At 40.3% G+C, this 27067-nt stretch overlaps 1 pseudogene; it reads right to left on the bottom strand.

Annotated features, from left to right (window-relative positions):
• Nucleotides 1–397: 397 nt before the first annotated feature.
• Nucleotides 398–27067, bottom strand: LOC132482959 (H(+)/Cl(-) exchange transporter 4-like; annotated as a pseudogene).

Raw genomic sequence — 27067 nt, 5'->3', positions numbered from 1 at the left:
TGTGTGTGTCAGCCAAGTGTTTGAACGTTGTGCGTCTAACCCCATTTCTTTCATTAGCCCTGAGATTTTCGTTGCTCGTTTCTGCAGAAAACGGGAAGACGGGTATGCCAGTTCAGTCTGAACGTCTTCTGGTGCCAGAGCCAGGGCACTGGAAAAGCAGCCAAAGCCCCTCCCCGTGGGCTCCTCCCCTCGGGACTCCACCTTCAACCTCAGGGCAGGGACAGCAGCCCCACCTGGAAGCCTGAGTCCCAAGCTCGCTGGCAACGCCTCCTCCCGGGCTCACCTACTGACATCTCTTCCGAGCACTGCCACCCACCCACCCTGCCCCGGTCCCCGCCAGTCCCCCAAGGGCTGAGCCCGCGTCCCCTTCACCTTGTTCCCCCCAGGGTCCCGCCACTCACCCGCTCCGCGTCACCAGGCACTGGCGGAGCCCCAGCTTCCGGAAGATGTCCACCATCGACTCCATGGGGGTGTGGTCCGTGACGGTGAAAGGGCTGAGGTTCAGGACGCGCCGCAGCTTCAGGGGCTGCGGGCTGCTGGCTGGCAGCTCAGGGGGCTCCTCGGTGAAGTACATGACCGAGTCGCTCACGATGCCCTCCTGCCTCTGTCTGGCGTTCTCTGGAATGGGCGAGCAGGACAGTGAGCCCCATGAGACTCCCTTGCGGAGTCCCTTCCCCCCCATCCCATCCCACAGCAACATACGACTCCCCCCACCCCCAGCAGCCTAGGATCCCACAGGGGAGGGGCGCAGAAGGCAGACTCTACATTCTTAACGAGAAGCTTTGTCCAAACATCTGTGAAATTGGCATCTCTCTCTCTCAAGCTAATGCTGTGCGAGACCCCCCTGCTGTGACCTGATCATTCACTTCCAAAGTCGTGCAACGCGCGCCTGACCAGGCTACTTCCTTTAGGGAAATGCACTGCTTCTGCCTGGTCGCCAGGGTACCCAGGTGGCCCACGGCCTGCCACTCTTGCTTTCCTGACACACCTTCACCTCATCAGGGGCTGAGGTTTGACGTGAAAAGGAACCTCACTTAGCTGCCCAATGACCTTAATACATTTTTTTAAAACAAACTAACGTATAACTGGCCCAGATAGCATTATAAATCCTGAAAGGAACAAGAAACCAAGAGGACCATCCTAGACTCTCAGCCCAGAAATGCAGCTCAGTCTAACCATGACTTTTGGGAACCAAGAAATAACCCTAGAAAAAGTATATTTTATCCCTTTTAATCTCCTTTTTTTGTGAATTTCTCAAATAAATTAGAACTGCTGTGGTTACAATTAGCCAATTTCTGTCTACAGAGAATATCATGTGAAAGAAAGTTAAAATAAAATATGCTAACAGGAACTCATATACCTAAATGAAGTGCTAGAAACCAGGCTATTTAGATTCATACATGAAGTAAATTCATGAGTAGACATATCTCCAAGTCAAATTTCCTTTGGTAAAAAATTTAATCTCTGTTTTAGATCATGCGAAGAATTAGGGAAAATGTACAGTGAAGCTTACCTTAAAATGGATCCTGATTTCTATAATTTTTGCTTTCTCAAGACTACTATTCACCTATATTGTTCATTTTAAAAAAAATCCAACTGTCTGTTCTGAAGTGATTTATTGCAACAGAGTACTCTAATAAAAAGCTGGAAGCTGGTGAATGGAAGAAGAGCCAGCAGGAAAGCTCTTCACATCTTTCTACTAGGGTGAACCATCCACTCCTTGTTTGAACAAGAAATCTTTATCAGTCACCAGAATGGCTGCAACAAACTCAAGGATACAAGTTCACAGAGGGCAGAGCCTGACTACTGTCATCCCACCTTCCCTGGAAGCTGTGCTCCCAGCTTCCGGGGGAGCACCAGCACATAGTGGATGCTACCAGCAATAAATAGTTCCTGTACAAGAGGGTAAACCAACCCCCCACCCAGGGCATGATCCAGTGCTACTACAGTGTAGGCTCCCAGACCCAGGGACTCATGGGAGCCTTCCTGTGTAAGAAAAGAAGGAGTGTAGGAAAGAAGGAAGAAAGGAAGGAAAGAAGGGAGGGAGGGAAGGAGAGAGGGGGAAAGGATGAAAGAAAAAAAATATGGCCCAACATTTACATGTGTAAAAGACCTAAAAAACAAGAAGAAAATACACCAAATATTAACAATGGCCTTCTGCGGTGTTGAGAATATGCATATTTTTTCCCATTTGCTTTTGATTTCCCCAATATTCTATGAGTATTAGTTTTACTTTAAAAATGTAACAAACTTCATATTTGTTGTAAAGATCAAGTAGTTAAACTGTTTTTAAAATTCTTGTTAGTATTGGGGGTCTACTGTTCTATTCTACCACAACTACTATCAGTGGCTACAGCTCCTGAAAAATGATGTACCTTTTACAAGCACCTGTTAAAGTCATTCACGCTGACATTCCACTTGCTAGCAGCAGTACGATCATAATGCCAGGTGCAGCGAGGGTAATGAGGAAAGTGTTGATAAAGTGAATTTCACAAACTATGATAAGCCAAGATATTTTAAAAGACTGGAAGTAATCACATATCCAGTAAGTGATTACAATGGCTTTAGAGCAATGGTTCTCAACTGGGAGTAATTCTGCCTGTGACCTCAGGGGACATTTCTCAGTATCTGGAAACATTATTGACTGTCACTACTGACAGGAGGATGGTCCTGATATGTGGTGGTAGAGACCAGGGATGCTGATCACAAAATGAACAGGGCAGCCTCCCTCACAATAGAGAATTATTTGACTTTAAATGCCAAAGATACCATGGTTGAAAAACTCTAGTTTAGAGTAATTACGTTTTTAAGGCGATATTACTAATCCTGTGAAGTTTAATTGCTTCCATAAAACAGATGTAATTAATAAGGCAGTTTAACAGTGAAAAACCAGAAGAAGACACAGTGGTGGTCAGTACAAAAACAGTATGATAAAATGGTAAAGTCTACTTAGAATAAAAAGCAGATTATTTTATGACAAGTTATAGTTCAGTAAGGCATAGAGAAGTCCGTCTACATATGTTTTAATATCCCCAGCAGAAAGAAGCAGGGAATCCAACAATTCTCCATGGTTTATTATGTAATTAACCTCTCAGACAGAAGCATCTTTAGTCCCAAATAATCATCCAACAGATCTGACATTTATGTTGTTGTTCAGTCATGATATAGAGCTCTTTCAACTTGCCAGAAGATACCCTAGTATCTTACACTAGTAAGAAAACAAAGAGTTTTTTTTAACTCTTCTCCCATAACTCTGATTCTCTACTCTCACTGGGTCTTCTTTGAGTCCTTATTTTGATAAAGTCTTTGATGAACATAATTTTAAAATATTTACAAAGCTGTTTATAAACTTTTTTAACATTGGGAAGAAGTTTCAGAAATTCAAAGGGAGAGCCTTATAAATAGTTAACAAAGAACAGAGATAAGCAAAGGGTTGTCTGGCCAAGGTATATTCCCAGGGGAGCATTTCACCATTATACCTCGACAAGTCCCAGTGGCAAAATTCATAAATACTCTTGAAGATGACATATACAGTAAAATCAAGTGCACACAGAAGCCATGTCATGGGTTTCAGCCTACCTTGAAATGATGTGATAGTGAGCAGGATCTCATTTGCTCGTTCCTGCCCCCTCTCCACCTGGAGAAAACCCTCTAAGAGTCACTGCTTCTCCCTGCCTGGTCCTCCAAAGACTCACAGCTGGGCCTCCAAAGACTCACACCCAGGCCTCTGTCTGTGGGATCCTCTTACCTCCAGCTCCCCTTCCAAGGCGCTCACCTCTGGGCCAACGGGAGCCCCGGGCTTCTCTGAGCCGCCCGTGTCGGGAACATCCAGCTGGGCATCATCTCCTCTCTGCTCTCCCAACTCAGCAGCCTGCCCCTCGGCCCGGCTGATCCAGTTAGTGCACGAGGAGGAAAAGCATCCCACGGAACTGACTGGACCCACGTGGGCCTCGAACTGATGGCATCGGACATCGTCGCGAAGTCAAGGGCTTGAGCGGCGCCAAGGTGGGTGTCTGAGGCCAAGGGCTCAACATCTGAGTCGGTCAGCCTGCCTGGAAGTCTGTCTCTGTGAGCAGCTGGCCCGGCCAGCCCAAGCTCTCCCACCGCTTCCTGCTGAGCTTCGCCCAGTACGTCCCTAAAAGGCGGAGCACGTGTGTCCTAGCGGGAGGGACCCAGGGGGCTGTTTGCAAACGTGGTGGTCGGTGTCCAGTTAAGAATGCCTCCGACAAGACACTGTCCCTCACGCTGTGACTTGGGGGCGGCAGCAGCAGCACAGAGAGGGAGCTCGGGAGAAATGCAGGGTCTCGGGGCCCACCCCAGACCTACTGCAGTCTGGCCAGACGCCCAGGTGAAACGAATAAGCATTAACGCGCGAGAGACCCTGGGCTGAAGCCCTCCTACCCTCGTCCACTCTCTCGAACCTCTTTGAGAATGTCGGGGCACAGAGGTGCCATTCGTCTCCGTGAAACGGCAGCCACCTGCTTTACTCACTTATGGCAAGAATCAGCTCCCTCCTCTGGGCGAACCCGATGAGGCGCTCCAAGTCCCTGGAGACGACCACGGGGAAGCCGTTGTAGTCGGTCTCCTTGATGAGCGTCTCCACGTCCTCGACGGTCATGCTGCCCTGGGTGAGCACGGACAGCGGCGGCTCCCCCCGCCATTGCCGCATGACGTCGGTGGCCAGCGTGAGGTGGGTGAACTCGTCCTTCACGTCCAGGAACGGGTACCCATTTAAGTGGCTGTGGGCCTCGTAGATGCCTGCCTTCCCAAAGGCATTGGCCACCCACTTGCTGGTCACGGCTGCCGCCATCAGGAGCACGATGTACTCGAGACCACCCGTCCATTCAAACATGATGATGACCAACGACACCGTCATCCTGGCAACTCCACCTGCAACCAAAGGGAGGAATGAAATTGCAGGACTCGACTCCACATCCGCAAGAGGACATGAACTGTGGAAACCGAGAAGCCGGCTCTACCCTCGCGGCACCTGTTCTATGGAGACAGTCCTACAAGGCGCCCAGGCTCGTAACTCTAGGACAGAGACCAGGCTTGGTAAACACAGCCTTGCATCAGAATCCATAAGTCACATCTGCCTGGGGGGCTCTTCTCCTGTGAGGGACAGCGAGTTGTCTATTCACCCAGGACCACACGCCTTGCTTTTTTGGTGAGTGGAGCCTATGTGGGCTCTGCAGGTTTCTGACTCAGCAAGTGTGGCTCTCTTCCAGAACCCCTCCAGCTGGAAAATTGTAGAGACCTCCAGGGGATATAGACAGGAGATGGCCCCACCATTTGTCTCTTAGTATCCTTAGTATTCAAAGAGACAATCCATGTGAACTCCTAGTGTTTAATGAGCTCAAACCAAGACTTATCAATCTTGACACTATTGACATTTCCGGTTTGGATAATTCTCTTTGGTGATGGGGAAGAAACATCCTCTGCTCTACTAGATATTTTGGCATCCTTGTCATCCAAGGCATCCTTGTCCTCTACCCACCAGATGCCAGTAGCACCTTCCCCCACCTGATCAGTGACAATCAAAAATGAAGACACTGGAAGGGGTCCAACTCAGTAGAGTAGGAAGACTGAGAACCCGCCCCCTCCCAAAGACACACAAAATCTACACCTATAAATAGAGCAATTTATCCTAAAGAAGATCTGAAGTCTGATTAAACAACTACTGCACAAAGAAGTACCACACAGAAACAGGTGAAAGATGGAGACACAGTAGCCATCCCTGCAGTAGGAAGGGATATTGCTGAAGGGCCAGAGTGCAGATTCACCCATCCTGTGAAACAGGGAAACTTAACTTTAAAGGGCACCTAGACTATACAGGAAGGAAATCCATTTAGTAACACTAGAGTTTCTGCAAAACAAGCAGGGAAATGCTGGAGCCCTCTCCGGGGTCAGAGGTGCCAGCAAGTGCCATTGGTGGCACGGAAGGACTTCCTCCACAGCAGTTCTATACAGCCAGCCTACCAAACCCACCAAGTACATGCAGCCTATGCAAAGGATGCTCCACACAAGCCACTTATTCTAGACTGGGAGAGGTAGCTATTTTGCCTAATTCGTGGAAACAAACAAAAGGTCAAACAAAATGAAGAAACACAGGAGTATATTCCAAGTGAAAAAAAACGAACCCTGAGGGAAAAACCCTAATGAAACAGATAAGTACGTTATTTAATAAAGGGTTCAAAGAAACAGTTATAGGGCATTCACCAAACTCAGAAGAAGAATGAAGGAACTCAGTGAGAAAGTCAACAAAGACTAACAAAATATAGGAAAGAACAAAGCGTAACTGAAGAATACAATACAGGGAATCAACAGCACGTTAGATGATACAGAAGAGAACAATGAGAATAGCAAAATGAAGGAAGGGCTTCCCTGGTGGCGCAGTTGTTGAGTCCGCCTGCCGATGCAGGGGACATGGGTTCGTGCCCCGGTCTGGGAAGATCCCACATGCCGCGGTGGGAAGATCCCACATGCCGCGGAGCAGCTGGGCCCGTGAGCCATGGCTGCTGAGCCTGCGCATCCGGAGCCTGAGCTTCTGGAGCCTGTGCTCTGCAATGGGAGAAGCCACAACAGTGAGAGGCCTGCGTACCGCAAAAAAAAAAAAAAAAAAAAAAAGAAGGAAGAATTTTTTTTAATGAGGCCAGTTTAAGAGACCTTTGGGAAACACCAAGCTGACTAACATTCACAAAATAGGGACCCAAAGGTGAAGAGAGAGAGAAAGGGGCAGAAAACTTATATGAAGAAATAATAGCTGAAACTTCCCTAAACTGGGGAAGGAAACAGATCCAAGTACAGAAAGCACAGAGAGTCCCAAAATGAGGAACACAAAGAGATCCACACCAAATCACATTATTATTAAAATGGCAAAAGTTAAAGATAGAATCTTGGGAGTGGCCAAGATGGTAGAGTAGGAAGACTCTGAGCTCACCTCCTCTCATGGACACACCAAAATTACAACTATCTACAAAGCAACTATTAATGAGAAAAAAACAGAAGACTAACAGAAAAGATCCTTCACAACTAAAGATATAAAGAAGGAACCACAACAAGTTGGGCATGAGGAACAGAGACACAGTATAGTCAAGACCCACACCCCCAGGTAGGCAACACACAAACTGGAGGATAATTGAATTGTACACGTTCTCCCTAAGGAGCAAAGGCTCTGGGCCCCACATCAGGCTCCCCCACTCTGGGCTCCTGCACTGGGAATTCAAACCCACATAATGTTTGTCTTTAAAGGAAAATGGACCTTACTTCTGGCAGACCCAGAGGAGTGTGAGAAAGAGACTACTCTTAAAGGCTGCACACAGAATCTCACATGTTCTGGGACCCAGGGCATAAGCAGTAATTTGAAAGGCACCTGGATCAGATCCATCTGCTAATCTTGGAGAGCCTTCTGGAGAGTCAGGAGGCAACTAGAAATCATCTTGGGGACACAGACACTGGAGGCAGCCATTTTGGGGAGCTCATTCTACCATGTGGACACTGATATTTTCAAGTGCCATTTTAGAGTCCTCCCTCTAGCTTATTAGCACTGGGACCTGGCTCACCCACCAGCCTGTCAGCACCAGTACAGGGACACCTCTGGCCAAGAGCTGCATGGGGACATGGCTCCATCCATCAGCAGGCCAGTTGCCTTAGGACCTAAAGAGACCCCAACTGACCCAGGTCTGGACCCTGACCACAGAAGGGTCCAAGCCCCAACCCCACCCATTAGTGAGCAGACATAGCCCCAGGATGACCACAGCTTCCTGTATCAGGACACACCAGCAGGCCTTCTCCATCCCTGGTACCCCACCCACCAGTAGGCAAACACCAGCTCTGAGAAACTTTGGGCCCCTCAGCCACATGACATGGGATCCAGCCCTGCCTACCACTGGGATGACACCAACTTCAAGACACACCAGACACCGTAGCCAGCCATGTAAGAAACTGGCCTTGCCCACTAGTGGGCCAACACCAGCTCCAGGACCCCAAGGAACCTGTAGCCTGAGACCCCAGTTCTCAATTCTACCTTCCAGTGAAGCAGCACTGTACCGAGGACTCTGTGAACCCTGGATTAATCCACAAGCTAGCCAACACCAACTCCAAAACCTCAAGGCCTTATAGCTAGAGACACTCACACCCAGCTTTGTTCACCATCTGGCCAACAATAGCCTCTGCACCCAACTGGGGCCCAGCCCCATCCACCAACAAGACAGCACCAACTCCAAGATACCTTGGGCCCCTAAGCCAGTTGTCCTGTGATCCACCACACTCACCAGTGGTCTGACAACAGCTTTGGGACACCCCAGTCACAAATCCTACAACCAGCCACGTCAGAAACTGGCTCTACCCACTGGCCAGCCAACACGAGATCCAGGACCCCAATCCTACAACCAACCACCCTTGAACATGGCTCCACCTGCCAGTGAGCCAGCAACAGCCCCAGGATGGCTTGGGACTCCAAAGCAAAATCTGCCTTTGACTCATCCTACCCACCAGTGGCTGACAGCCTGCATACAAGGCAGAACATGAGAATCAATAGACTAGGGCCAACTACACCTACCAGACCACCCACAGTGTCAGCCCACCACAACAAAATGACCTACACAACACACACAGGAGGCATGCCTAAATCATATAGCTCTGGTGACCAGAGGACACTGTGCTGCTGGGATGCATAGGACATCTCCTACAAAAGGCCACTTCTCCAAAAGTGAGGAACATAACCAACCTATCATACACTCTGAAATAAAAATAGTAAGTTGGGCAAAATGGGGTGACAGAGGAATATGTTCCAAATGAGGGAATAAGATAAAACCCCAGAAGAAGAACTAAATAAACTAGAGATGAGCAATCCACCTGAAAAAGAGTTCAAGGCAATGATCACAAGGATGCTCAAAGAACTCAGAATAGTGGATGAACACAATGGGAACCTTAACAAAAAGTTAGAAAATATAAAATATCAGTCAGAGATGAAGAACACAATAACTAAAATTAAAAATATGCTAGTGGAAATTAACAGTAGATTAGATGATACAAAGGAATAAATCATACAGGAGTGAACTGAGATACAGAGTAGTGGAAATCACATAAGAAGAACACAATAAAGCAAAAACATTAAAAAGGACAGTTTAAGAGACCTCTTGTACAATATCAAGCATAACATCATTGAATAACAGGGGGACCAGAAGAAGGAAAGAAAGAAAGAAACAGAAAATATTTGAAGACAATTAGCTGAAAATTTTTCTAACCAGAGAAAGGACACCTACATCCAGCCCAAAAAGGGGCAACCTAAAGAGGGTCACACCAAGACACACTGTAATTAGAAAGGCAAAAATTAAATATAAAGACAGAATATTGACTTCCGGGGAAGATGGCGGAAGAGTAAGATGTGGAGATCACCTTCCTCCCCACAGATGTATCCGAAATACAGCTACACGTGGAACAACTCCTACAGAACACCTACTGAACGCTGGCAGAAGACCTCAGACCCCCCAAAAGACGCCCTCCAGTGACCTATATGCAGATGCGGGGCCAAATCCAAAGCTGAGACCCGGGAGCTGTGAGAACAAAGAAGAGAAAGGGAAATCTCTCCCAGCAGCCTCAGAAGCAGCGGATTAAAACACAATCAACTCGATATACCCTGCATATGTGGAGTACATGAATAGACAATGAATCATCCCAAATTGAGGACGTGGGCTTTGAGAGCAAGATTTATGATTTTTTCCTCTTTTCCTCTTTTTCTGAGTGTGTATGTGTATGCTTCTGTGTGAGATTTTGTCTGTATAGATTTGCTTCCACCATTTGTCCCAGGGTTCTATCTGTCCATTTTTTTCCTTAATAATTATTTTTTATTTTAATAACTTTATTATATTTTATCATACTTAATTTTATTTTACTTTATCTTTGTTCCTTCTTTCCTTCCTTCCCTTCTTCCTTCCCTCCTTCCTCCCTCCCTCCCTTCTTCCCTCCCTCGCTTCTTTCTTTTTATCTTTCTTTCTTTGTTCTTCTACTAATTCTTTCTTTCTAATTTTTCTCCTTTTTATTCTGAGCCGTGTAGATGAAAGGTTCCTGGTGTTGCAGCCAGGAGCCAGTGCTGTTCCTCTGAGGTGGGAGAGACAACTTCAGGACACTGGTCCACAAGAGACATTCCAGCTCCACATAATATCAAACAGTGAAAATCTTCCAGACATCTCCATCTCAACACCAGCAACCAGCATCACTCAACGACCAGCAAGGTACAGTTCTGGACACCCTATGCCAAACAACTAGCAAGACAGGAACAAAACCCCACCCACTAGCAGAGAGACTGCCAAAAATCATAGAAATCCACAGACACCCCAAAACACATCACCAGATGTGGACCTGCCCACAGAAAGACAAGATCCAGGCTGATCCACCAGAACACAGGCACTAGTCCCTTCCACCAGGAAGCCTACACAACCCACTGAAACAACCTTAGTCACGGGGGACAGACACCAAAAACAACGGGAACTATGAACCTGCAGCCTGCAAAAAGGAGACCCCAAACACAGTAAGGTAAGCAAAATGAGAAGACAGAAAAACACACAGCAGGAGAAGTAGCAAGATAAAAACCCACCAGACCTAACACATGAAGAGGAAATAGGCACTCTACCTGAAAAAGAATTCAGAATAATGGTAGTAAAGATGATCCAAAATCTTGGAAATAGAATAGACAAAATGCAAGAAACAGTTAACAAGGACCTAGAAAAACTAAAGATGAAGCAAGCAATGATTAGAAACACAATAAATGAAATTAAAAATACTCTTGATGGGATCAATAGCAGAATAACTGAGGCAGAAAAATGGATAAGTGACATGGAAGATAAAATAATGGAAATAACTACCGTAGAGCATAAGAAAGAAAAAAGAATGAAAAGAACTGAGGACAGTCTCGGAGACCTCTGGGACAATATTAAATGCACCAACATTCGAATTATAGGGTTTCCAGAAGAAGAAGAGAAAAAGAAAGGGACTGAGAAAATATTTGAAGAGATTATAGTTGAAAGCTTCCCTAATATGGGAAATGAAATAGTTAATCAAGTCCAGGAGGCACAGAGAGTCCCATAGAGGAAAAATCCAAGGAGAAATATGCCAAGACACATACTAATCAAACAGTCAAAAATTAAATACAAAGAAAACATATTAAAAGCAGTAAGGGAAAAACAACAAATAACACACAAGGGAATCACAATGAGGTTAAGAGCTGCTCTTTCAACAGAAACTCTGCAAGCCAGAAGGGACTTTCAGGACATATATAAAGTGATGAAGGAGAGAAACCTGCAACCAAGATTACTGTACCCAGCAAGGATCTCATTCAGATTTGATGGAGAAATTAAAGAGTTTACAGAAAAACAAAAGCTGAGAGAGTTCAGCACCACCAAACCAGCTTAACAACAAATGCTAAAGGAAATTCTCTAGGCAAGAAACACAACAGAAGGAAAAGACCTACAATAATGAACCCAAAACAATTAAGAAAATGGGAATAAGAATATACGTATAAAAAATTATCTTAAATGTAAATGGACTAAATGCTCCCACCAAAAACACAGATTGGCTGAATGGATACAAAATAAGTCCCACATATATGCTGTCTACAAGAGACCCACTTCAGACCTAGAGACACATACAGATTGAAAGTAAGGGGATGGAAAAATATATTCCATGCAAATGAAAACCAAAAGAAAGCTGGAGTAGCAATTCTCATATCAGACAAAATAGACTTTAAAATAAAGACTACTAGAAGAGACAAAGAAGGACATTACATAATGATCAAGGGATCGATCCAAGAAGAAGATATAACAATTGTATATATTTTTGCACCCAACATAGGAGCACCTCAATAAATAAGGAAAATAGTAACAGCCATAAAAGGAGAAATCGACAGTAACACATTCATAGAAGGGGACTTTAACACCCCACTTTTCCCAATGGACAGATCATCCAAAATGAAAATAAATAAGGAAAAACAAGCTTTAAATGATACATTAAACAAGATGCATTTAATTGATATTTAGAGGACATTCCATCCATAAACAACAGAATACACATTTTTCTCAAGTGCTCATGGAACATTCTCCAGGATAGATCATATCTTGGGTCACAAATCAAGCATTGGTAAATTTAAGAAAATTGAAATTTTATCAAGTATCTTTTCCTTCCACAAAGCTATGAGATTAGATATCAATTACAGGAAAAGATCTGTAAAAAATACAAACACATGGAGGCTAAACAATACACTACTTAATAACGAAGTGATCACTGAAGAAATCAAAGAGGAAATAAAAAAAATACCTAGAAACAAATGACAATGGAGGCACGACGACCCAAAACCTATGGGATGCAGCCAAAGCAGCTCTAAGAGGGAAGTTTATAGCAATACAATCCCACCTTAAGAAACAGGAAACATCTCGAATAAACAACTTAACCTAGCACCTAAAGCAATTAGAGAAAGAAGAAAAAAACACCCAAAATTTAGCAGAAGAAAGAAATCATAGAAATCAAATCAGAAATAAATGAAAAAGAAATGAAGGAAACGACAGCAAAGATCAATAAAACTAAAAGCTGGTTCTTTGAGAAGATAAACAAAATTGATAAACCATTGGCCAGACTCATCAAGAAAAAAAGAGAGAAGACTCAAATCAATAGAATTAGAAGTGAAAAAGAAGTAAAACCTGACACTGCAGAAATACAAAAGATCATGAGAGATTACTACAAACAACTCTATGCCAATAAAATGGCCAACCTGGAAGAAATGAACAAATTCTTACAAATGCACAATCTGCCAATACTGAATCAGGAAGAAATAGAAAATACGAACAGAGCAATCACAAGCACTGAAATTGAAACTGTGATTAAAAATCTTGCAACAAACAAAAGCCCAGGACCAGATGGCTTCACAGGCGAATTCTATCCAACATTTAGAGAAGAGCTAACACCTATCCTTCTCACACTCTTCCAAAATCTAGCAGAGGGAGGAGCACTCCCAAACTCATTCTACGAGGCCACCATCACCTTGATACCAAAACCAGGCAAGGATGTCACAAAGAAAGAAAACTACAGGCCAATATCACTGATGAACATAGATGCAAAAATCCTCAACAAAATACTAGCAAACAGAATCCAACAGCACATTAAAAGGATCATACACCATGATCAAGTGGGGTTTGTTCCAGGAATGCAAGGATTCTTCAATATATACAAATCAATCAACATGATACACCATATTAACAAGTTGAAGGAGAAAAACCATATGATCATCTCAATAGATGCAGAGAAAGCTCTCGACAAAATTCAACAACGTTTTATGATAAAAACCCTGCAGAAAGTAGGCATACAGGGAACTTTCCTCAACATAATAAAGGCCATATATGACAAAACCACAGCCAACATCATCCTCAATGGTGAAAAACTGAAACAATTTCCACTAAGATCAGGAACAAGACAACGTTGTCCACTCTCACGACTATTATTCAACATAGTTTTGGAAGTTTTAGCCACAGCAATCAGAGAAGAAAAGGAAATAAAAGGAATCCAAATTGGAAAAGAAGAAGTAAAGCTGTCACTGTTTGCAGATGACATGATACTCTACATAGAGAATCCTAAAGATGCTACCAGAAAACTACTAGAGATAATCAATGAATTTGGTAGAGTAGCAGGATACAAAATTAATGCACAGAAATCTCTGGCATTCTTTTATTCTAATGATGAAAAATCTGAAAGTGAAATCAAGAAAACACTCCCATTTACCATTGCAACAAAAGAATAAAATATCTAGGAAGAAACGTACCTCAGGAGACAAAAGACCTGTATGCAGAAAATTATAAGACACTGATGAAAGAAATTAAAGATGATACAAATAGATGGAGGGATATACCATGTTCTTGGATTGGAAGAATCAACATTGTGAAAATGACTCTACTACTCAAAGCAATCTACAGCTTCAATGCAACCCCTATCAAATGACCACTGGCATTTTTCACAGAGCTAGAACAAAAAATTTCACAATTTGCCTGGAAACACAAAAGACCCCAAATAGCCAAGGCAATCTTGAGAACGAAAAATGGAGCTGGAGGAATCAGGCTCCCTGACTTCAGACTATACTACAAAGCTACAGTAATCAAGACAGTATTGTACTGGCACAAAAACAGAAATATAGATCCATGGAACAGAATAGAATGCCCAGAGATAAACCCACACACATATGGTCACCTTGTCTTTTATAAAGGAGGCATGAATGTACAGTGGAGAAAGGACAGCCTCTTCAATAAATGGTGCTGGGAAAACTGGACAGGGACATGTAAAAGTATGAGATTAGATCATCCCTAACACCATACACAAAAATAAGCTCAAAATGGGTTAAAGACCTAAATGTAAGGCCAGAAACTATCACACTCTTGGAGGAAAACATAGGCAGAACACTCTATGACATAAATCACGGCAAGATCCTTTTGGACCCACCTCCTAGAGTATTGGAAATAAAGACAAAAATATACACATGGGACCTTATGAAATTCAAAACCTTTTTCACAGCAAAGGAAACCATAAACAAGACCAAAAGACAACCCTCAGAATGGGAGAAAATATTTGCAAATGAAACAACTGACAAAGGTTTAATCTCCAAAATCTATAAGCTGCTCATGCAGCTCTATAACAAACAACAAACAACCCTTTCCAAAAATGGGCAGAAGACCTAATTTGACATTTCTCCACTGAAGATATACACATTGCCAGTAAACACATGAAAGAATGCTCAACATCTTTAATCATTAGAGAAATGCAAATCAAAACTACAATGAGATATCATCTCACACCAGTCAGAATGGCCATCATCAAGAAATCTAGAAACAATAAATGCTGGAGAGGGTGTGGAGAAAAGGGAACACTCTTGCACTGCTGGTGGGAATGTGAATTGGTACAGCCACTATGGAGAACAGTATGGAGGTTCCTTAAAAAACTACAAATATAACTACCATATGACCCAACAATCTCACTACTGGGCATATACCCTGAGAAAACCATAATTCAAAAAGAGTCATGTACCAAAATGTTCACAGTAGCCCTATTTACAATAGCCCAGAGATGGAAACAACTTAAGTGTCCATCATCGGATGAATGGATAAAGAATATGTGGCAATATATACAATGGAATATTAACCATTAAAAGCAATGAAATTGAGCTATTTGTAATGAGGTGGATAGACCTAGAGTCTGTCATACAGAGTGAAGTATGTCAGAAAGAGAAAGACAAATACCATATGCTAACACATATATATTGAATTTAATAAGAAAAAAAATGTCATGAAGAACCTAGGGGTAAGACAGGAATAAAGACACCGACCTACCAGAGAATGGACTTGAGGATATGGGGAGGGGGAAGAGTAAGCTGTGACAAAGAGAAAGAGAGGCATGGTCATATATACACTACCAAACATAAGGTAGATAGCTAGTGGGAAGCAGCCGCATAGCACAGGGAGATCAGCTCAGTGTTTTGTGACCGCCTGGAGGGGTGGAATAGGGAGGGTGGGAGGGAGACGCAAGAGGGCGCGGATATGGGAACATATATATATGTATAACTGATTCATTTTGTTATAAAGCAGAAACTAACACACCATTGTTAAGCAATTATACCCCAATAAAGATGTAAAAAAAAAAGATAGAATATTAATAGCAGAAAAAGGAAAAGGAACAAGTTACACACAAAGGAGCTCCCATCTGGTTATCAGCTGACTTTTCAGTAGGAACTCCAGGACAGAAAGAAGTGGCACAATATGTTTAAAATGATGAAAGGGGGAAATCTACAACAAAGATTACTCTACCCAGCAAGTCTCCTATCCAGATTTAAAGGAGAGGGTAAACGTTTTACAAAAAGAGTTCAGCACCACCAAACAAGCTTTACAAGAAATGTTAAAGGGACTTCTACAAGGAGAAAAGAAAAGATCACAATTTTAAACATGAAAATTACCAAAGGAAAAATGTCATTGGTAAAGGCAAATATAAAGAAAATTAAAGTAGTAAATTAACCACTTATAAAGTTAGTAGAAAGGTTAAAAGAAAAAACTAATAAATTCATTATATCCATAATAACGAGCTAAGGGATAGACAAAACAAATAGGCATATAATATGATGTCAAAAACAATAAACATGGTGGGGGAGTAAAAATGCAGGGTTTTTAAAATACATTAAAACTTAAGAGATCAGCAACTTGGTAGATAGATTAGATAGAGAGGTACATGATAGATACATAGATACATAGAATAGGCTTTGAAACAAAGACTACAAAAAGACACAAATAAGGAAATAACATAATGACTAATGATCTATCCAAGAAGAAGATATAACAGTTGTAAATATATATGCACCCAATATAGGAGCACTTCAATACATAAATATTGAGAGGATAAATGGAGAAGCTGACACTAACACTGTTAACAGTAGGAGAATTTAATACCTCACTTATATCAATGGACAGATATTCCAGACAAAATCAATAGGGCAACACCAACCTTAAGATGGACTTAATAAAGGAGAAAATAGACATTCTTTTTCAAGTACACATAGAGCATTCTCCAAGATATATCATATGCTATGCCACAAAATAAGTCTTAGAATAGTTAAGAAGACTGAAATCATATGAAGCATCTTTTCTGACTACAACATTATGAGACTAGAAATCAACTACAAGGACAAAAGGTGCAAAAATCACAAACACGTGGAGGCTAAACAATACACTAAGAGACAACAAATTGGTTACTGAAGGAATCAAAGAGGAAATTAAAAAATACCTCAGAGAAATGAAAATGGAAATACAATTCTCCAGAAATCTATGGAATGCAGCAAAAGCAGTTCTAAGAGGGAATTTCATACTGATAAAGGCCTACCTAAAGAAACAGAAAAATATCAAATAAGCAATCTAACAGAACTAAAGGAACTAGGGGAAAAACAGAACAAAGCCTTAAGTTAGTATAAGAAATGCAATAGTAAAGAGCAGAGCAGAAATAAATGAACTTGAGACTAAAAAAACTAGAAAATATCAATGATACTAAGAGTTAGCTGTTGAAAGATAAGTGACAAAACTTTAGCCTTGACAAAAAAGATAATTGACAAAACTCATCAAGAAATCACGAGAGAGCCAAAATAAATAAAATCAGAAAGAGGAGAAATTGCTACTGATACCACCAAGATACAAAGGGTTATAAGAGATAACTATGAACAATTATATGCAGACAAATTACACAACTTAGGAGAAATGGATACATAAAATTTCCAATTTTGAAATTGGAAATCACGAAGAAAAAAATCTTAATAGACTCATTACTGGTAGCAAATTTGAATTAGTCATCAAAAATTCTCAAAAAACAAAGTCCAAGAATGCATGGTAAATTCTAATGAACATTTAAGGAATAACTGGTATCTATCTTTTTCAAATTATTCAAAAAATTGAAAAGGAAGGAAGACATCTAAACATAATTTACAAGACCTGCATTATGCTAGTATGATAACCAGATGAAGACACTACATAAAAATAAAATAACATGCCAATATCCCTGATAAACATAGGTGCCAAAATCCTGAACAAAACATTAGCAAAACAAATTCAATAATACTGTAAAAAGGATCATAAACCATGATCAAGTGAGGTATATTTCAGGGATGCAAGGATAATTTAACATCTGCAAATGAATCAACATTATTTACCACATTATTCACACACAAAAACCATATGATTATTTCAATAGATTAAAAAAAACATTTGACAAAATTCATAATCCATTTTTCCTAAAAACTCTCAACATTGTGTGTGTAGAGGGAATATACCTTAACATAATAAAGGCCATATATGAACCCACAGCTAACGTCCTACTCAGTGGTGAAAAGCTGAAAGTTTTCCCCTAAGATCAGGAACAAGACAAGGATGCCCACTGTCACAACTTTTATTCAACATAGTATTAGAAGCCCTACCTACAGCAATCAGACAATAAAAAGAAATAAAAGGCATCCAAAAAGGAAGGAAAGAAATAAAATTTCCACTATTTGCACAGGACATGATACAGAAAACTCCAAAGACACTACCAATAAGCTATTAGAACTAATAAATAAATTCAGCAAAGTTGCAGGATACAAAACTAATATACAGAAATCTTTTGCATACTTATACACTAACAATGAACTATCAAAAAAGAAATAAAGAAAACAACTGCATTTAAACTGTACCAAGAGATTAAAATACCTAGGAATAAATTTAACCAAGGAGGTGAAAGACCTGTGATTTGAAAACTATAAGACATTGAGTAAAGAAATTAAAAAGGACACAAATAAATGCAAAGGCATTACCTGCTCATGAATTGAAAAATCAATATAATAAAAATGTTCATACTACTCAAAGCAATCTACAGATCTGATGCAACCTCTATCAAAATACCAAGGGCATTTTTCACAGAACTAGAATAAATAGTACTAAAATTTGTGTGGAAACACAAAAGACCCTGTAGCTAAAATAACCTTGAGAAAGAAGAACAAAGCTGGAGAAATCACACTCCCTAACTTGAAACTATCTTACAAAGCTACAGTAATCAAAATAACATGGTATTGGCATAAAAACAAACAGATAAACTTACAGAATAGAGAGCCCAGAAACAAACCCACAATCATATGGTAAATTATTGGTAATTTCAGTCAAAAAGGCAAGAATATAAAATGGAGGAAAGACAGTGTCTTCAATAAATGATGTGGGAAAACGACAGGTACATGTAAAGAATCAAACTGGACCACTTTCTTAAACCAAATAAAATAATAAACTCAAAATGGATTAAAGACTTGAATCTAACACCTGAAACTACAAAACTCCAAATATATAGGCAGTATGATTTTTGACATTGGTCTTAACAAAATTTTTTGTATGTGTCTCCTCAGGCAAAGCAAACAAAAGCAAAAATAAACAAATGTGACTACATCAAACCAAAAAGCTTCTGTACAGGGAAAGAAACTGCCAACAACTTGAAAAGGTAACCAACTGAATGGGAGAACGTATGTGGAAAGAATATATCTGATAAGGGGTTGATATCCACAATATATAAAGAACTCATACAGCTCAACAACAACAAAAAACAATTAACAAATGGATAGAGGACTTGAACAGACTTTTTCCCAAAGACATTCACATGGCCAACAAGCACATGAAAAAATGATTAGCATCACTAATCACCAGGAAAATGCAAATCAAAATCACAATGAGATATCACCTCACACTTGTCAGAATGGCTATCATGAAAAGGGTAAGGAATAATAACTGTTGCAGAGTGTGTGGAGAAAGGGAACCCTCATACAGTGTTGGGAATATAAATTGGCACAGCAAATATGGAGAACTGTATGGAGGTTGCTCAAAAAAACTAAAATTAGAATTACCATACGAACGAGCAATTCCACTTCTGGGTACTTATACGTTAAAAAAAAACACTAATTAGAAAGATATATGCACCCCTGTGTTTATCACACTATTATTTACCATAGCCAAATTTCTGTATATTTATACAAAATAATATTACTCTGCCATAAAAAAGAATGAAATATTGACACTTGCAGCAACATGGATGGACCTGGAGGTTATTATACTAAGTGAAATAAGTCAAAAAGAGAAAAACGATATATTAAATAATTTCACTCACATGTGGAATCTAAAAAACAGAACAAAAGAACAAAAAAATCAATACAGAAACATACTTATAGATATACAGAACAAACTGGTGTCTTCCAGAGGAGAGGGAAGTAGGGGGACAAACAAAATAAGTGAACATGATTAAGAGGTACAAACTTCCAGCTATAAAATAAATAAGTCAAAGGGATATAAGGTACAGCATGGTAATATAACAAGTTTGTATGGGGTTGGATGGTAAGTTGACCAATTGTGGCAATCATTTCATAATGCATAAAATATAAAATCACTATATTGTACAGTTGAAACTAATAAATTATTGAAATGTAATTAAAACCCCCCAAAATTCAGACTTTGTCAAATTAATTGGGGGAAGATGAAAGGAGGGCAAGTCACTCCTGGGTGAGAACCATTGCTCTAGATGATATAGCTTCAAGATGGAAGAAATCCCATGAGTCTGGGTCTCTGAATGGCTAGATGAAAAATAACCTTCTGCTAACTCACAATATATATTATACATTCCTACACACAGACACACACACAGTGGTACCTAGGCAAGCATCAGCTCCCACTATGGCACAGAGCTGTGGGGTGATGCAGTCTGCTCAGGGCCTGCACCAATTCCTGAAAACGATCCAGTTATGGTGATGGTAAGCCAGTTGCCAGTTGCCAGCAGCCAGTTGCTCCACACCAGATGCTCCACCATCCTGCCTGTCATGGCCCCCACAGCCATGCTGGGTATGAAGAGGCCAGACGGGATCTGCAGGGAAAGAAGCATGAGGGAAGGGGGCTCCATTCCAGCTGCCCTATTTTAACATTCAAAGTGCACATCTGTCACCACTTTCTCTCTCCCTTGTGTGTCATTCAAATTAGTTTAAAAATCATCCAAAAGCTAGTTACAATTAATGATAAAAGGTCTCACAATATTTAGTCTCTGATGTCACAGGGAACTGCATTAGTCCAGGCAGTCCACAGAAAGATTTGAAGTAATTAAAAGATTGTCAAAAGAAAAACTCATTATGGTCATATTTCAGGAAAAATAGAAAAAAAATCTTTAATATATTACTGCTGAATTTCTGATGGTTTATATTGATATAAATTCTTTAATTCTTTAAAATTAATTATTTAATCCACATCAGGCAAACCATGCCAGTTTTTGAAGGTGAGGATATGAAAGTGTAAAACTGCATTCTCACCAAGTCACAGCAGATATGACCAAGCGTGAAATCACTGGTCCCATGGTTTCCCATGTGACCTATTTTGAAGTGTTGCCCCTCCTTTGTAGCCTATGGCTACTTTCATACTATAATAGCATAACTCAGTAATTATAGCACAGATCAGATTTTTTTCCAATAACTTCACATGCCTGAAATATCAAAAAAAAAAGCAAGTAAAAAACAACTTTAGCTTTTTCTAAGCTTCAGATTTTTCCTCCTTTTCAATTCTCTCTTCCTTCCACTATGGAAAGAACATTAGCAGTAAGATTGTCTGAGTTTTCCAGTGTCTTTCTTCCCTTTGTAGAATTCTTTGAAAATAAAATTTCTCTCATATGTGAAGTATACAGGTGGAATAATAGAATGCCAATAATACTTCACTTTTAAAGTCAGAGGATTCATGATAATTTTTTTCTTTTTTATGTAGAGTTGATTTACAGTATTATAGTAGTTTCATAACATAGTGACTCCATATTTTTATATTACATTATACTATGTTCAAACTTATTACACTATATTGGCTCTATTCTCTGTACTGTAATTTTTATCTTTTTTCTCTTCATTGTGTCTGACAACACATAATAAAATGAGTGATATATTAATTCCAGTTTTGCAAGAATTCCCAGGTAATTCTTTGTGTATTTCATCTTTGATCTTTTAGTTTAGGAAAAGGTTTTTTATGACAAATCTCCATTCTGCCTTGAATTTTCATGTATTCCAGTCACAAGATTTACATCAAAATTACCTACACAAGTTTACTTAGCTTTATTCTTCCAATCTACCAAAATAAATGTAATTTTTCTTTTATTAACATGAATTTCCAAATCTAAGGCTATGCCTTCTTCTATCATTGTAGAAAAATACTAGTTCTATAGAGTCTTTTATTCAGTTGATTTTTCAATGTTATTGTGACTCAGTTAACTATTTTTCAAAAATTAGTGGTTTGCCTAAATTTGGCTAATTTTCCCTTTACTACATGAATCAGTACATTTTAGTTACCAAACCAATCTAAAACTTAGTGACTTAAAACAACAAATATTAATTTGGCTCATGATACTATGAGTTAGCATTTTGGGCTACAATCAGGTGAGCAGTCCTTCCAGTTTGGGTTGGGGTTGGCTATCCTTACCTGGGCTTATTCACACATCTGGAGACCACGAATGACTGGTGGGATGACTGGAGTCTCTTTCATGGGACCACTCATCCTCTAGCACGTTAGCCCATGTTTGTTTACAAGGTGCTCTCAGGTACCAAGAGCAGCAGGACGGCAAACCCCAGTGCATGGATACTTTTCAAGTCTCATTAGCAAAAAGGTCTTACATGGGAGCCCAACATCAGTATTACACAGCACTGCCAAATGGTATGGGTGCATGGAACAGGGAAAAGCATACATCTTGAGCTGCATCTTCAGACTCACCATCTCCATTGCCTATAGGCACTGCCAAAGCAACAACTTAAAGGAGAAATAAATTACACTAATTATAGTGATATCATGAACTTACAAATATATTTCTGGTTAAATGTTTTTTCTCATTTTTTAAATTAGTTTCTGCTTTATAACAAAGTGAATCAGTCATACATATACATCTGTTCCCACATCCCTTCCCTCCTGCGTCTCCCTCCCTCCCACCCTCCCCATCCCACCCCTCCAGGTGGTCACAAAGCACCTAGCAGATCTCCCTGTGCTATGCAGCTGCTTCTGGTTAAATGTTTTACTGTCTGGGCCTCTCGTGAATTAGCTCAGTTATCATTATTTGACCAAGTAGATCCTCCTAGGTTTTAAGTTTGGCTTAGGCATTTCTCTTAATTGATGATTACATCAGTTCCTTCATACTTTGATAACTGAAAGTGCCAAAAATTACTTGTAAGAACTAAGTTCACAGGGATACATTCACAGTCTATACACTGATTGTGGAAATAATAATTTAAAATATTACTATTACCTTTCCACTAATAAAACATGGTAAGCGAGTTTGACAGTGAGTAAATTTTCTCTGCAGTAAATCTCCACTATAGTATTCCTTTATACAAAAGATGGACCTACAAATTATTACAGTGACACATTTATATGTATGGATAATGAATTCTGATTCAGCAGACAAGGGTTATGCCAGATTTACAAAGCCCGGGATTAATCACCTGAATAGCAATAGAGCACAGTGAATAAGAGTTTAAATCATGAAGTTAGACTGTTGGGTTCAACAACCAGCTTCTAAGTTTGGTACTATGGAGCACAGTACTTAACCTTTCTATGCATAAGTTTCCCCAAAAATCAAATGAATAACAGTACCTACCTCATAGGCTAACTGTGAGGACTAAATGAGTGAATAGATGTCCAATGCTTAAAACCGTGGCATGTAAGCATTTGCTATTCTTATTATTGGTACAAAGGAAATTCATTCAGCCCCCACTCACCTCGGGTATACCAGAGCCACAGGCGTATGGCGCAAATACTCGTACCAGGGAGATGGCCAAAAACGCAAAGAGCGACGCCCACAGGATGTACGTTAGGTAATTCAGAATGTAATCGCTAGCACCCTAAGCAAGACACAGAACAAGAAAGAACAAGTGACCACGGCAGAATTGAGCAACGCGCCTGCCGCTCCTCCAGGCAGCTTCTCTCCTGGTCCTGTGTCAGCAGAGAGGCAGGGTTGGCTTCATCAGCTGCTGCTATTGCTATAGTCGGTTCACACACACACGGTGCCGGCTGCTTCTCCGGGAGCTGTGTACACACACCTTCTACCAGGTGAGGTCTCAACAGTCATAGAAACTGTGAATGAGGCTTGGTTTTAATCGCTCCGGGCCCTCAAGTTAATGAAAGGTGTAACAGAAAATTCTGCCTTCGAGCCCCGGGAAGGTTTGTTTGGTCTCTTTGCTTTCATGAAGGTCACATCCATGCCGCAGCACACAGCTGCCCTGCCAATGAGGAAGTGTGGGAACTGCATTTTAGAATACTGCTACTCAGATATGGTCCCTGGACCAGCAGCATCAGCATCGCCTGGGTGTGGGCTGGAAATGCACAGTCTCAGGCCCCACCCCAGACCTGCTGAATCCAACACTCAGAGGTGGGGTTTGGCCAAAAATGTTTTCACAATCCCTCCAGGGTAGTGTGATGCAAATTAACATTCCTGAAGTACTTGTAAACAGGAAACTTGATCATTTCCTTCAGGATAATTCATTGAACCATCTATTCCAAATTATCTGATGTGTGGGGAATGCTTTCTGAACCAAACACACAGTCTAGGGTCTTTGACACTGAAGTCCTTGTCTGTGGGTGGAGACCACGATTCTCCAGACTTCAGCTTCTTGCCACCATCAGGATCCCTCATGTGATGGTGAGGAAAAGCGAGGGCACCTACAAGGTAGGTCATGGACATGGCCACATGTGTGCCTGTAAAATGCAAAAACACACTCCAGGAGATGGCTCTAACCTTAATAATCACAGATATTCACGCCCTATGTGGTGAGAAAGCAGAGGAATACATTTCACCCAGTGAAAAACAGACTTTTTTTTCACACCCGCTACAGTGACTGTAATCAAAAACATATAACAATAAATTTTGACAAGGATATGGAGAAATTGGAAACCTCAGACATTGCTTCTGGGAATGTAAAATGTTACAGCCATTTTGGAAAACAGTCCAGCAGTTCCTCAACACATTAAACCAAATGACTCAGCTGTTCCACTCCTAGGTATACGCTTAGGAGAAATGAGAACATATGTCGTACAAAAACTCGTAGACAAATAAATGTTCAGAGCAGCCTTGTTCATATTTGAAAATGGAAAGACATCCATGTGGGTGGATCAGAAGAATTAATATCATTACAATGTTCATACTACCCAAAGTAATCTGCATTCAAAAGCAACAGAATACACATTCTTCTCAAGTTCACACGGAACATTCTCTAGGACAGATGACATTTGGGGCCCCAAAAAACAAGTCTCAATAAATTTAAGAAGACTGAACTGATTTCAAACATCTCTTCCAACAACAATGGTATGAAACTAAAAATCAATTACATGAAAAAAACTGGAAAATTCAGAAATATATGGAGATAAAACAACATGCTACTGAAAAACTAATGGATTAAAGAAAAAAAAATACCTGAGACAAATGACAATGGGTATAAAATACACCAAAACCTAAGGGAAAGCAAAATCAGTTCTAAGACATATGTTCACAGCAATAAATGCCTACATCAAGAAATAATAAAAAATCTCAGATAGGCTAACTTTACACTATATACAAATATTAACTCAAAATGGATTAAAGACCTGAACACAAGACCAGAAACCTTAAAACTTCTAGAAGAAAACAAGCGAAAAGCTCTTAATGATGGTATTTAGATGTGACACCAGAAGACATAAAGATGGCCAACAGGTACAAGGAAAGATGCTCAAGATTGCTAATCATCAGAGAAATGCAAATCAAACATCAATAAGATATCATCTCACACCTGTCAGAATGATTATAATCAAAATAATTAGAAAACAATTGTTTGTGAGGATGTGGAGAAAAGGAAATCTCTGTGCATTTATGGTGGGAATGTAAATTTTACGCTCACTACGGAAAACAATGTGGAGATACCTCCAAAATTTTAAAATAGAACTACCATATATATCAGCAGTTTGACTTCTAGATATTTATCCTAAGAAAATGAAAACACTAGGTGGAAAATATTTCTTCACCCTCCATATTCATTGCAACATATGTTACAGTAGCCAAAATGTGGAAAAAACTTGAATGTATATACAGATTTTTAAAATGTGATACACACACATACACATATGCACACAATGGAATATTATTTAGTCATAAAAATGAAGGAAATCCTGACATCTGTGACAACATGGATGAAGCTTTGATGAAGTGAAATTAAAGGGGAAAAAATGCACCCCTGGATACAGAAAACAGATTGGTGATTTGCAGACACAGGAGTGTAGAGTGGGGTAAAATGCATTAAGGGGATCAAAAGGTACAAACTTCCAGTTATAAAGTAATTAAAAATCCTGGGGGTGTAAGGTACAGAATGGTGACTGTGGTTAATAACTGTGTATTGTATATTTGAAACTTGCTAAGAGAGGATGTTTTAAAAGTTCTCTTTACAAGAACAAGAGATTGTTATTATGTGTGCTAGCGGACGTCAACTAGATTTATTGTGGTGACCATTTCACAGTATATACAAATATCAAATCACTGTGTTGTATACCTAAAACTAATAGAAGGTTGTATGTCAATTTTGTCTCAATAAAAAAGTGTGGTCCGACATGGAATATTATTCCACCACAAAAAGAAAAGAAGTACTGGTATGCGCTACAATATGGATGAAGCTTGAAAACATTATTCTAAGTAAGAAAGCCAGCACAAAGACCACATATTACAAAATTCAGTTTGTATGAAATGTCCATAATAAAAATATCTGAACAGACACATAGTAGTTCAGTGGTTGTCTAGGGCTGGGGATATGGGAGAAATGAAGAATGACTGCTAATGGGTATAGCATTTCTTCTGTTCCAGAATTGATTGTGGTGATGATTGCACATACCTGTGAATGTACTAAAGCCACTGAATTGTAAAATTTAAATTAGTGAATTATTTGATAACATAATTATACTGAAATAAAATTTTCTTTAAAAAATAAATAACATGTTTTCACCTCAATAGGTAGACAAAAAAGCAAATCCATTTCTTTGGCATGACCTACAAAGAATTCACATTAAGAAAAATGAAGCGAAACACAAATTTTAATGCATATATATATATGTATGTGTATATATACATATATATACACACACACACATATATATATATACACACATACATATATATTGCATATGAAACAGTGGGAAAGAATTTTCCAAGTGAAGTTTGAACTCTAGAGCTAGAAAAAGCCAAGTGGCAAGTGGCACTCATAGTAGTCACAACGACAGTCAGGACAGACACTGCAAGGTGAGAGCTCAGACTTCCCCCAACACCAGCCACGGGGCTCCCAGCCAGGACTCGCCCCTGTACCCACCTCCGACTGTTTCACCAGCAGTTCCGACCACTTCTGCCACAGGGGACACCTGTCCCTGTCCTCAAACATGGTCTCATTGGAAGTCCAGCAGCACTGCTCGTGGCTGTACCAGAAGGCGGACAGGCAGATGCCCTCCTTCAGGTCTGTCATCCAGTCGATGGCAAG

This window comes from Mesoplodon densirostris (assembly GCF_025265405.1).
Source record: "Mesoplodon densirostris isolate mMesDen1 chromosome Y unlocalized genomic scaffold, mMesDen1 primary haplotype SUPER_Y_unloc_1, whole genome shotgun sequence".
NCBI classification, from domain to species: Eukaryota; Metazoa; Chordata; class Mammalia; order Artiodactyla; family Ziphiidae; genus Mesoplodon; species Mesoplodon densirostris.
Note: the sequence above shows the minus strand (reverse complement) of the source record. Positions and strands in the feature narration are given on the sequence as shown.